Below are 13,194 nucleotides of genomic sequence, written 5' to 3'. Positions count from 1 at the left end.
AGTTTGCTGTTATTTGCCTGTGTGGTATGAGCTTTGCTAATCATCCTAGTGGAGGCAAACTGCTCTTTCCCCTCATTATTATATCCTGTTCTTGGGTCATGTGAAAGCATGGACTCTTTGCCATAGTTCCCTTAGAAAGCCTGGTGATCCATCTTCCATTTGACTTACACATTTTCATAGCATTTTACCTCCTGAAGACTTAAGCAGTATTCTAAAGAACAAATCACAAAACAAATGGAGTATTATTACCTCGCATGTACTAGTTATGGAGATAAATATGGGGATTATTACTGTTTTTTTAAGCCTAAAGCAGTGGTTCTCAAGCTGTAGATTGCAACCCCTTTGGAGTCAAATTACCCTTTTACCAGGGTCGCATATCAGATATCCCAAATGTCAGATATTTACATTATGGTTCATGACAGTAGCAAAATTACAGCTAGAAAATAGCAATGAAAATAATGTTATGCTTGAGGGTCACCACAACATGAGGAACTGTATTAAAGGGTCACAGCATTAGGAAGGTTGAGAATCACTGTTCTAAAGGAAGGCATTGGGTAAAGTCACTCTCCCATAATCTATACATAAATAGCCTACCGTTTAGGATCAACTACATTGATGTATATGTCTTTACATCTGAGACAAAGTTGCTTTCCCCTACTCTTTATGATGCAGTGATTAGTCACATATGATTATTCTTTATGACATTTGAGTAGAGCAGAGGACATGTTGAGAAAGTTGTTCCTCTGTGTGATCACACTGCTAAAAAGTACACTCATGCAATTCATGCTTGTAAGTAAATTGGTTGTAACAACTCTAGGTTTGGTCCTGGGTTTTGGCACCAACAATCTAAGTAAATGTTGCAACAACTCTGGGGAGAGGTGTCCTGACTACTCGGGGAGGATTCTCTCTATGCCAGTGAATGAAGATCTTCACACCCAAAACTCTTTTGAGAAAAAGATTTATTTGGGAAGGAGGAGTCCAAGAGAAAAGATGCCTCTATCAGTGTGTAGAGAACAGCCTTTTTTTAACTGACCAGGCAGGGTGGTTTACACAGGATGTCTTGGGGGTGGAGTCAACCAGGGCTTGACTTGGGGCCTAGGGTTCTACTGTCCTGCTCTGTGATTGGTTGGCTTCACAAGTCAGTTGGCTATGGGCAGAGATGGCTCTGAGTGGATGGATCTGACTGAGACAAATTGTTTCTTTCTGCCCTGATCTGAGCCATCTTTCTCTAATTCTGGGCTCCAGGGTCAGGGTGGGTTTCTTTAGCCATCCCCTTTTCCCTACAGTGCAGCCCTTGCAAACATCCAAAAAAGTGAATATTAGTGCTAACCGACTTTGTAGGTGTATAAATGCAAGCAAAAGGAGCCTAAATAACTTTCCCACACAGCGTCAACTTGGAGATCCAGAATGAAAACAGAAAGTTTTGCAACTGAACCTGCACCCTGCACTCTTAACTGGTGTTAGGTGGCTCCTCACAATAAACCCTATACAGTCAATAACATCTAACCCCAAACACAGCTGAGAAAATGTTAGAGTATGTCGTGAAGTAAACCGACTATATGCATCAAGCTGATTTTACATCTTCATACATGTTTTATCTCTTCTCCTACATTAAATTGGTGCAATTAATGAAGAACTGGGACTGAAAAGCCTTTTAATGAAATAGTCAATAGCAGGCATACATATGTCCTAGCATTCCTAATATATAAGGGAAAATGAGGTTATCTTGTTAATGCATCTTTGCCTGATTTTACCGGGTATTTTCAGACTTGGAATAGAGTGCTACTTGATTCTTCTGTTGCCTGGAGATCAGAGATGTGAATTAGAGTCTATGCATGTAAAAACCTGTTTTCCATGTACAACTTGAAGAGTGCTGGAACACAGGAAAAGCACACTTAGGGTTATCATGCCATGCTGATCATTGGTGTAGTCCGTACGCACCGTATATGGGAGGACTGCTGGTTGCTTCTCTCCTTCAGAAAGCTATCTCTGGGTAGGAGGCTTTAAGGTCAGTTCCTAGCTCAGAGACCAACTGCATACATGATGTCTTCAACAACAGGGACTTACTTCTACCTCTGTAGGGCAACAAAGGGCGCTAACAATAGCTTCTACATTTTCTGAGTCTCTTGAACAGCTCTGACCAACACTCAAAAGAAAGAGTCTCATTCCTAGTTTGGGGGGCTTTGTTTTATGTTTTTGGCTCTTGGAAGAGGAGCATGGTCAGCCCACGTGGGAAATTTTTATTTGGATTGTATAGGTATATTTATATACCAACTTATGTGTATTTTAAGTATTTTTAGATAGGGAATAGGATGATTTATTTTTATGTAGGATGATGTATAACTTTTTAAGACATGCTTATTGTTTTTTGACCCTCTTCCCTTCTTGACTGCTCAACAAGAAGGGAAACATAACTAGTACTAGAAACCTTGCCAGTCACCCAGGGCTAATATAGCCATGGGTCTTACAGGAAAATCTATAACAGCCACTTTACTAAACCAGCATAAACCTTAGCTACGTTCTAAATATCTGTCCTTATACCCACAGACTAGTGTAGTCCTCACCCTTCATCAAAGAATTTTCTCTTGTAACAGAGATTATTACAGAAAACCACACACACACACACACACACACACACGCACGCACGCACGCACGCACGCACGCACGCACGCACGCACGCACAAATGTACAAACACAGCTAACGACTTACCTACACCAGTTTGAACTTTAAATGCATTGCTACTGAAGGCTGACAATTCATGTTCTGTCCCAGGTCTCAAGAGGGGTGTGAGCAAGAAGTGTGAACACCACACAGGCTCGCTCACACTTAATGCTTGTTTACACCCTGTTTAGAATGCAGACTTCCCAGAGTTCCAAAGAGCTTTCCACGTGAACAGCTTGGGAACTGCATTTCTCCTGGAAATCTCTGGTCTCCTCTGTGTAGAATCTGCCCAAAGGGAGAGTGAAACTGTATGCTTTTTATACAGAGAATGGTAGGATCAGTTAACCCACTTAAAAGCATAATTAGCTGGCAGGGGGAAATGCCATGATCACAGAGGTGGTTTTTCCTGTGTGACGTTTAACCATGACACTTTGGGATTTCCCCAAAGGCAGGAAACTCCACCCATAATTTGTGGTGATGGAGGAGTGCATTTATGACCTCCTCTGGCAATTTCGTTTCAAGAGTTAGATTTGAGGCCTTTGTATGGAATTATGTCCCCTTGTTTGTACCAGAAAAGATATGTGGATGGTTTTCACACTTCCTATAAGGCTACTGACCCGGAGTTACAGCTCAGTGTAACGGTGTTTGCCTAACATGTGAAGGGCCTGGGGTTCCATTCCCAGCACATCTAGACAAAAGACATAAATAAAAGGAAAAAATGTCTTATGGGAATTATTTGGTTATTTTCAAAATATTTTCAAGATCTTGCTCAAAAAAAATTCAGTAGTATTTACAAAGATTGACAGACTTAGAAAGTTCACAGACCCTTACTCCTGATCAGGAATGAAAAATAAGCTTTTCCACAATATCTTCACAAAAATTCATTATTCATGCCCACACTGAGCCTTTCCCTTAGGTATAAGCACTTTGTGAGATACGTAGGTACATCCTAAATTGTCATCCATGACAGATGTGATGACCATAATTTCAATGTACTCTCCGCTACTGTCTCTCCATCCCTCCCAGTTCCCACTCCCCAGATACTTCTCAGCAGCAGTTTCCTTCAGTACTCAGACAGCAGCACTTCATTTTGTTCCTAAGGACTGGCACACATTTACCATTTCTGATGATATCATAAGCTCCAAAAAGAAAAGATCGTGTTGTATAACTAGCTATATTTACCAAGGAAGTGGATGCGAGAAGAGGTAAAACAGGGTCCCAGCTGTCAGGAAATCAGAGAATCTAGCCTTTTAGTTTTTCACAGAGCTCCTTCCAGATCTGTAAAATTTTAGAGGTTTTTTTTTTTTTTTTTTTGGGGGGGGAGTTTTCTGTGTTTTGATGTGGGGTGTGTGTATGTGTGTGTGTGTGTGTGTGTGTGTGTGTGTGTGTGTGTGTGTGTGTGTGATTCACTTGTGTGCTCATGCCTGCCCATGGGGAAGTCTGGCCTTAATCCCTTGAGACAAAGTCTCTCACTGAATCTAGAGCTTGCTGGTTTTCTCAGCTAGGCTGGCAGCCAGCAAATCCCAGCCATCCTCCTGTCTCTGATTCAACCACCCCCAGCAAGGCTGTGATGACGCTGGTGCTGGGGGACTCAACGCTAGTGTGCTGACATAGCTCATGTCTTACCCACTGAGCCACGGCCTTCGTCTAGAGTTGGGGCTTTGTTTGTTTGTTTGTTTGTTTTAAAGATTGGTTGTTTTGCTCATGAAAATCTCCAGTAAGAAATGTAGAGAAGGAAATTTATTTGTCTCATTGCAGTTCATATGACCATGACAATTACAAAAATATATAAATTATAATATCAGAAGGAGATGAGATAACAAATTAACACATTTACTTGTACCTTAATATATATTTTAAACAAAGGAGGCCTGTAATGGGTCGCGATATTGTTCTTTCTGTTTTCTTAATTTATTCCCTAATTAAAAAATTAATTAAAGGAATACATTTAATGTTTAAGCTTCATTACTCAGACTTAGGAAAATATTTCATGAAAACTAAAGTAGGCACTCACCAAAGAGATATATATTACATCTGCATTTCTTATTTTTCCACTGGTGTAAGTTTTAAATACCAGTAAAACCACAAAATAGTCACATACGGTGCTAGAATTGAGGTAAATCAAGTTCGGCTGTATTTTTGTAGTGGGCTGGCAATATGTGTTTTCACCTACTGTTTAAATAAGTGACGTGTGTGTGTGTGTGTGTGTGTGTGTGTGTGTGTGTGTGTGTGTTACTAGCAAAGAGGCAAAACTTCACCAAAGCAAACTCAAAAGGAATGAGATGCTTGCCCCACCCCCCAGGGTACCTGTGTGAGTAGAAGTAATTCTATCCAAAACTTTCCAGAGTAACGTCTGTATATTATATAGTATGCAATATTCACTAAAAGATAGTAATTAAAAAATGTCAATTTGAGGCTTGTATCCATATCATTAAAAACATACTAATTGGTCATAGCAACTGTTCAGAATATAAACCAGAAAAACAAAAAACCACCAAAATCAAACCATTTCTGTCAGGGGTGCTTGACCTTGGCGTTGTTCAGAGGTGCTGGTGTGAGGGAGAATAAAATGCAGACTGTCTTCAGTAAGTTCTCTGGCTGTCTAGTGCTCTCCCTGCAATGCCCCGCCCCCTTGCCTTGTCCTGTCTCCCTCAGCTGAGGCTGGTATGGTAGTTCATAATGGAGATGATGAGACCCTGACACATGTCTCAACGGTTCCGTTTGGTGTTGATACCTAGCAGAATGGTCCTTTCCCACATACACAGAAGCTGCTTTTTTCTCTACTTTACTTCAAATTCAGAGCTTTTGTTTGCATTAAAGTGATAGATTTATACTGTTTTCCCAATGATACTAGGGACTTTTTTTTTTTAGGATACTGCATATCAAAATAACAAAATAGAAGCTTCTTCTTCTCCCTTCTCATTTGCTCTGATGGCAGCATGAGGAAGAGAGGAGGAAAGCCCCAACCCCAGGAACAATAGTTCCTCCAAGTGCTCAGCCAAAATGTGGCCTCTCCCCTCAGCTCCATTGTCTGTGGGCATCTGGACTTTGGGACTTTGTGGTATCTATAAGCCTAAGTAGCTTTCTCCTGTATGGTTGCTTAAAGGACAGAATTAGACAATTCAAGTCGAGAGGAGGTCTTCCTCTCTCTGAGAGACTGACAAAGGCGTCAAGTTTTCCAGGTACCCATTATTAAAATCATAATAATTAGAGAAATCTCACAGAAGTCACCTGTGATCACACCCGCCCCTTTCTGCCACACTTAGAACATTTTCTGCCATCACGAAATCAGACGATGAGGCGCCCCCATTCTTTGATATCTTATTTTTTTAATTTGTTACTTAATCTCTCATTTATTTTCTCTTCATTGCACACTACCATATTTTCAGATAGTTTGGAAGACACACACTAGGTTTGCAATTCTAGTTTGCAGTTTAGTAGGATAAAAATACCAACCATTTGCAAGTAAAGTGTTACTAGTTCCAGATTTTAAAACCTGACATATAAGACATTTAAGTGTTGGAGACTCAGCTCAAGTGAAAGACACAATATATTTATTAATAGTAATTCTTTAGAAAGCAGACCATAAGCCACCTGTGTGGTCTCATGGATCAATGTCAGTAGCTCTCATCATAAACGTGGTGAGTAAGGCTCTGGACTGATTGTGGAAAGAGACCGAAAACATCTGTGAGCTGAAGAGAATCTTCCTATTCTTTCTTCAACTAGCTTCAAGTCAGGAAAAAATTAATTAGGAACTGGAAAATTTCCCACAAGGATATTGCTTATGACTTAACTATGATACAAGTGATTCAAATGCATTGGAAAATCAACAACATTTCAATGTTTAGTGTAGCAATACTTTCTCTAGTTTTATATAATGCAGGCTTTGTCCTTAATTAAAAATATACTGTTATTAATTGAAACTGCTAATCATTTATATTGGAATAACTATAGGTACTGATTCCATTGCTAGTGAATTTAGCTTGTGCCTTAGAGTACTATTATAAATGTTTTGTCTTTACAGATTTGTGCAGAAAATGTATTCCATTCATAACCCTTAGGCTTTACCTGGTGAATTCAAATGGTTCTTAAGGAAAAAAATGTTAATAAATGTCAATATTCCAGTCTTCCTCTTCTTCTCAGTCAAGACTGCAGATGCTGCAATTCCTGTGTGTATGTTGTACCTACTTCCTCTGCAAAATAAGAAAATATTTAAAATCTGTTTCCAGCTCATCTTCAAATTCCACTGATCTCGTTCAACTTCTGCTTGAGTGGGAAACATGCCAGGTCCAAATACAATGATCTGCTGCATTTCTCCTCTGCATTATAATTTTTCTCTGCTTTAGTGAACTGTGTTCTATAAATTTCAGCACATTTCACACACAGATCATCTAGGCAGATTTAGACAGTCCTTCTCATTCACACATCCCTGCACACAAAATTTCATCAAATGTTTTGCTATCTTTTTTTATTTTGCAAATGAAAATATGTTCTGAAATATTCTTGCTGAAAGAAACAAGAAGGGATTCCATGGGATGTTTTTGATGTCACCTTGAAGAAATTGTCACACACCATCTGCTAGTTTATTGAGCATCCAGAATGTCAATGCTGATGAATTCTCCTTGAATAAGTGACACAAATTGACAGCCACCAACCATGTCCTAATGATCAGATTCATGCCAAGATGCCTTGAAATACACCTGGCTTAAATTACACATGTGCCTTTCATATTTATGTAGTGACTAATGGCCTTAGCCATCTATTTTGGTTTGTACTCCTAGGTGTGGCTTTCCATGCAGCACACAAACAAGAAGGCTGTCTTTTCTGTCTTCATGGTCCTTGTGTCCCCTAAGGATTCTTCCTCTGTGGAGGATATGCTGGCTAACGAGACATCATTTTAGTCACACATCAAAGATAATTTAGGGATGAAACTTGCTGCTTTACTACTAGATGGACTCAGATGAATGTGGGGGCAAGGTAGATGATAACCATGGCAGAGACAAGAGCATTGTTCTATAAATGATAAAGTCTTTTTTCTTTTCTTTTCTTTTTTCTTTTTTTGGTTTTTCGAGACAGGGTTTCTCTGTGTAGCTTTGTGCCTTTTCCTGGAACTCACTTGGTAGCCCAGGCTGGCCTCGAACTCACAGAGATCCGCCTGGCTCTGCCTCCCGAGTGCTGGGATTAAAGGCGTGCGCCACCACCGCCCGGCAAATGATAAAGTCTTTAGATAATAGAAGAGGGCTGATAAAATTAATAAATAACTAATTAAAAAATAAAGTTCATTTTATGAATTATGCGAAAAATTACAGACTACTTCACAATCTCAGTTGGAGAATTGGCCTCTGGATGCACTAAATGAGAGATAAAAACATTCAGTCAGCTGCTGGGTAACCAGCATTCTGATACTGTTTCACATTAATAGTCAGTATCATAGTATTCATATTGCTGCTATTAGTGACAGCACAATCAATCACTCACTCAATCAATCAATTAAAAAAAAACAGAATTAAGCTTGGTGGGATGATTCTGTGGGTAAAGAGTTTGACATGAAAATACAGGACATGCTATGGACCCTCAGAGTCTATATTAAAATAACCAGGCACATAGGCACACACTTGTAATCCTGGACTGCTCGGGCAGAGACAGGATGATTCTTGGGCCTTGTAGGCCAGTGAGTCTAGGCAAGTCAATAAGGTCAGAGTTCAGTGAGAGATTGTCTCAAAAGATAAGGTGCAGGGTCTGGAGAGAGATGACTCAGCAGGTAAGAGCCCTGGCTGCTCTTCTAGAAGACCTGGATTTGGTTCCTAACACTCACATGGAAGATTACAACCCCTTGTAATTCCAGTTTCAGAATATCTGCCAGAGCCCGCTGGCCTCTGGCAACCTAGCACACATGTGGGGCACATTCATCCATTCATCAATCCATCCATCCATCCATCTATCCATCCATCCACCCATCCATCCATCCATCCAAGCAAATACTTAATACAGATAAAATAAAAATAAATAAATCTTTTCAAAAGATAAAGTGAAGTTATAGAGGAAAACATTGGATATCAGTCTCTGGCCTACACACACACACACACACACACACACACACACACATACACATACACAAACACATATGCATACACACACAAACACACATACACACACTCATATATACACAAACACACACAAATAATAAAAATAAATATTTAAAAATTCATATTTATAAACCCCAACCACCTGATGATTAACTAAAGGTTTTGATAAGATTCTCCCTCAGTATCACTTATCTTAACTGACTTATTCTTACTTCCTCTATATATTTTTGTATAGTTTTTCAAACATTTCTTGCTTTATTTACTATTTTGTCGTTTTGACACAGCATTGTTCGAAAGGAATTTCATTTTTTCTGTTAATTGCTACTTTAAAAAGTTCATGAGTACCATGTAAATTTTGCAACACATTTGTGGAAAAGGTACTACTTAAAGGAAAAAAGAAAATGACACTTTAGTCATATCAAACCATCTACTTAGAACAAAATAGTATTAGAACAGGACACGTGGAGGCTGCACCCACAGCCTCTTATTTAAGTTTCCAGTAAGTAATGTAGTCTAAAATAGAACATATAGAGTTGAGATCTCACCAACGTGAGAACAAGGGTGTGATTATAAGCCTGTAGTTTTAAATAGAAAAAAAGTATTCCAAAGACAAGTTTAAGAAAGGACAGTAATCTATATTTTTCATCTAACAGGATAAGAAAGCAATTTCAAATTGTTCTTTTTTTTCTACATATTCTTACCTGAGCACGGTGGTTAGTTTTGATTGACAACTTGATGAAATCCAGAGTCATCTGGACCACACCTGTAGAGGTTTTCTGGACTGTGTAGACTTAAGAGGGAGGATGACCTCCCCAAATGTGATAGTACCCTGGACCCCAGCTCCAAGGAGAGCAGAGGGTGGGCTGAGGAGTATGCATGCATCTTCTGTTTTCCTCTGCAGGAGGACATTAGTCCACCACATGCTCCTCATGTCTTCGCTTCCCTGCCATCATGGATTGTCACCTGGGACTGTGACCTAAAGTAATCCCTTTCCCACCAAGTTGTTTGGGTCAGGGTATCCTGTCACAGAAACTGGAAGAGAAACTCAGACACTGAATAATTTGTAACATATTTGGTAGGGCTGGGAGGAATGGGATTCAGTTTGTCTTTAGTTCCTCCAAACCATTGAAGTTTCATCCCCCAAAGACCTTAAAAATCTGAGCAAGTGATCAATTGTGTTTCACTGAGAAATTATTGATCATGTTTGGCTAGTGATTGAGATTTTTTTTATGTTAATTGCCTGAATTTTGGTTTCTCTTTCTGGATGAGATCATGTAATAAGGCAAATAAAACTTGTAAATTTCTATGATAATTAAAATCCCTTTGTACAGCAAGCTGTTTCTAATTTTTTATTTAAAGGTAAAATATATTCAAAGATTTATCACCAACAAAGATTTCTTTGCCTATGTTTCAACTTCTTTCCTTCTTCCATTCATTTATTTTATTTTTGAAGCAGAATTGGAGTTTATTAAACATGTTTCTAACAGATTGCACAGAGGGTAACAGAAAGAGAGATGATTAAGACTAAAATGTACCCATGAGTGGGGCATGTGTTTCTCAAATTTAATTTAATTGTTTAGTACCCCAAAAAACCACATAATCGTATAAAGGTCTGAAGGGTACTTAGAAAATTATTGTTGAATTGGTAAGCTCATAGAGTTCCAGACGTTCTAACTTATGAGTAATAGTTAAGCTCAAAGTCTGCAGAATATTTTCAGTAGCCTTTTTCTTCTAGCTTCAAGGAGTAGTTTGAAATAAAATTTGAATTCTAAATACTAAATTTTATTTTAATGAAAGTCTAGTAATATATATTTGAAACTCAGAAGTTTATATTGAATATTTAGATATAATAACATATGTATAAATAGTTCTGGGTCAGATAAAAATTTTAAAGTATAGCAGCTTGCCATGAATTATGCCTGAAGGTATAATTAAGAAATTATTTATTTTTTGAGTGTCCTGGAAATTAGCAATGTTACTTGTCAAGTGACCTTGCAGACATTACCTCTGGGAGACAGCCCATCATTCTATGTATTATATCATTGGTACCCTTGTACTGTACTGAGCTCCAATTTCAGGAGTTAATTATCTTGGAGACATCTATAAATCCTGTACATGTATATGATTCTGAATAACTGCAGATAATTTATAGCCTCCTACGTCAAATGTTGAGGAAAGCACTTGAGAATAGACTGTGAATTAAGCAGAGATGAAATTTCATGTGGATTAGCTGCTACTGTTTCGGAATCTCAGGCCTATGGAATATGAGCCTACTAGATCAGTCATTAACTATTCTCCCTCAACAGGTTTCAGAGCTGTCTGTCCACCCTTTTCCGTAGTTTCTGGTTGTTGTGCCCAGTATCCTATCTCTCTTGGTGCCTCCATCTCTTTCCCAACATCTTCATGGCCCTGACCCCCTAGAATATGTTTTATTCTGCTCCCTTTCACAGACAAGTCTATGCTCTTCCAGGCTCAGCATTCCCTCTGAGTTCTCCATTCAGAAATGGACATTAGCCCAGACATTCTCAGTAAATGAACATCCATTGCTATTAGTGACAGCTTTGAAAACCTAGATGTGTGGGCAAGGTATTTCTATGGTTACCATTCTACTCTCAGCCATCCATTATTATTCATGTAGCTTATTCATTGTGCTTAACTGTTCATTGTACTTAAATATCCTCTATCTTTTTTTAACCTACCACACTCCTCCACAGCCCACATCCTAAATGTATGAACCGTTTGCATTTGTATGCTGTTCTTGTATATTGAGAATGCAAGTAGATTTGATTATCTGATCAACAAGTTATCATAATGTTAATCAGTGATAAAAAAATAAAACCATGCAATGATCAACCCAGGCAATATGGGAATTCATTTATTCACCGTTTTCATGAAACCTACCCTTGCTTTGGATTATGGAGCTTTTCAAATTGAGAAGGAAAACTGCTCCAAAGTGGCCGTTTCTAAGAGATGTCAGTTATCAAAAGAATGGAACTCAGGGATGTAAACGTGAATTTAAGTGAGCTGCTGGGCACGGATCAGTGTATGCTAGAGTGTTCAATCTTAGTGATAGGTAAATCGTACCATATACCCTCCAGAGAGCTCACCACATTTGTGTTCCCTAATCACAGTTTCCACCGTATTCATTGAGCATGCTCTGTCTTCAAAACCTGCAGCGGCATGGTTAGGGGGTTGATAGGTAGGGGCAGTCTGTGGTAAAGATCTTGGAGTGGGACAGGATTACGTGGAAGGGCAGGTGGAAATACTGAAGTGCTTACTGTCACTGGTGAAGTCAACAGGAGTAGCAAGAGTTCTGTTTGGAGGCAAGAAGCTGGTGAGTCATCTCAAAGGCACCCATGACCGAACCCTTTCCAACCTGGGAATTAGGAACTGTTTATACAACGGGCAGAATTGCCCAACTGCAGTCTGGCAGGAGTTACTTTACCTGTTTAAGAGATGAATGTCATAATGTTTGGCAATACCTCCTACTATTTCTGATGACAGGGAACTATTTTAGTTAGCAGTTAAAGGACCGGGTGGGGGGAAGGGTTGGGTTGAGGGAAAATGCTTCATATCACCTCCTCACAAGCTGTAGAGAAGCTCAAAGCAATTTTATAACAGTAATGTAGAAAAAATAGAAAAACATATCAGCTAGCATGAACCTGAAGTTGCAGTATTAGTCACTTATCAACACTGTGAAACATTCATTAAGGAAATTAGCATCCGGCATACATACATGCCCCAAATGCTACGAAGAATGTTAATCTAGGGATGGTATAGAAATAGTTACCAAATGTGCATTGTGACTAATAATCAGCAAGAGAGGACATGTTGGGAAACGTGGGGGCCTAGAAAGTCCAGAGGTACCGATCAGGGAATATGATAACCAAAAGCTTAACATATATTAACAACTTGTGCACACAAAACAATTTTTGCACTATTGTAGTATCAGCCTTGTTCTTTAGTAATTCAGCTGTTGATAACTCTACTACTCATGGTTCCTAGCAGCCTGATGTTCTCCCTCACAACTGAAGGGACCTTGCTCATTCACAATGGCACATAGTTTTGCATATATATATGTATATGTATGTACGCATATATTTCTCTTAGTGCTTTAACTTTGGCTCATGGTTCATCTGAAATTTTGACTCTTATGAAAATGTTAAAACAAATTCTGTTGCTTTTTACAAAAGTTATGTTTGGCTGCTATAATTACAAAGGATATTTGTGTGTGAAATCATGGAACATTTTATCTAATGTTTAGTCAATATACAGATAATATCATTGCTAATAAGAGCACAAAATTTCATATTAGGCGTCTACCCTAAGGTACCAATAAAGGACATGTAGAAAGTCAAAATAACCTTTAATTTCTAAAGAATATTAATGTTAAAACTTTACAATCTTTGATTACCTGATATGTATGCTTTAGTCTATAATTACAGA

General features: G+C 38.7%; 1 pseudogene; it reads left to right on the top strand.

Annotated features, from left to right (window-relative positions):
- The first annotated feature begins 3,020 nt into the window (after window positions 1-3,020).
- On the top strand, window positions 3,021-3,168 carry LOC114696833 (annotated as a pseudogene).
- The last annotated feature ends 10,026 nt before the right edge of the window (window positions 3,169-13,194 follow it).

Source organism: Peromyscus leucopus, chromosome 12, assembly GCF_004664715.2.
Source record: "Peromyscus leucopus breed LL Stock chromosome 12, UCI_PerLeu_2.1, whole genome shotgun sequence".
Lineage (NCBI taxonomy): Eukaryota > Metazoa > Chordata > Mammalia > Rodentia > Cricetidae > Peromyscus > Peromyscus leucopus.
This window is presented reverse-complemented; position numbering and strand designations above follow the sequence as displayed.